This window comes from Penaeus monodon, chromosome 23 (assembly GCF_015228065.2).
Source record: "Penaeus monodon isolate SGIC_2016 chromosome 23, NSTDA_Pmon_1, whole genome shotgun sequence".
In the NCBI taxonomy this organism is placed as follows: Eukaryota; Metazoa; Arthropoda; class Malacostraca; order Decapoda; family Penaeidae; genus Penaeus; species Penaeus monodon.
In genome coordinates, this window is record NC_051408.1 from 4,235,639 (window position 1) to 4,235,840 (window position 202).

At 36.6% G+C, this 202-nt stretch overlaps 1 protein-coding gene across 1 annotated transcript in view; it reads right to left on the reverse strand.

Moving 5' to 3' along the window:
* LOC119587685 (scm-like with four MBT domains protein 2) overlaps positions 1 to 168 on the reverse strand; it is a 13,020-nt gene extending 12,852 nt beyond the window's left edge. Inside the window, exon 1 of the mRNA XM_037936364.1 lies at positions 58 to 168. The gene's annotated coding sequence lies outside the window, so the exon portion shown is untranslated. The remainder of the gene's footprint in view (positions 1 to 57) is intronic.
* Between the last annotated feature and the right edge of the window lie 34 nt (positions 169 to 202).

Consider the following 202-nt stretch of genomic DNA (forward strand, 5'->3'; position numbering starts at 1 on the left):
CACGTATTATCACTGAAAAAATCGACCTATTTTACATTCCCACAATCACAAACTCACTTTTAGAGTAAATTAAAAACTATAATGACCAAATTCTCCATTTAAAAACAGGAGAAATGGGGATTTTTTGGAGGAATCTGGGCGGCCGACCGAACGCCTCGCGATGTAAACAAAGTCTTGAGAATTCGAGTCTTATTTTGTTTTG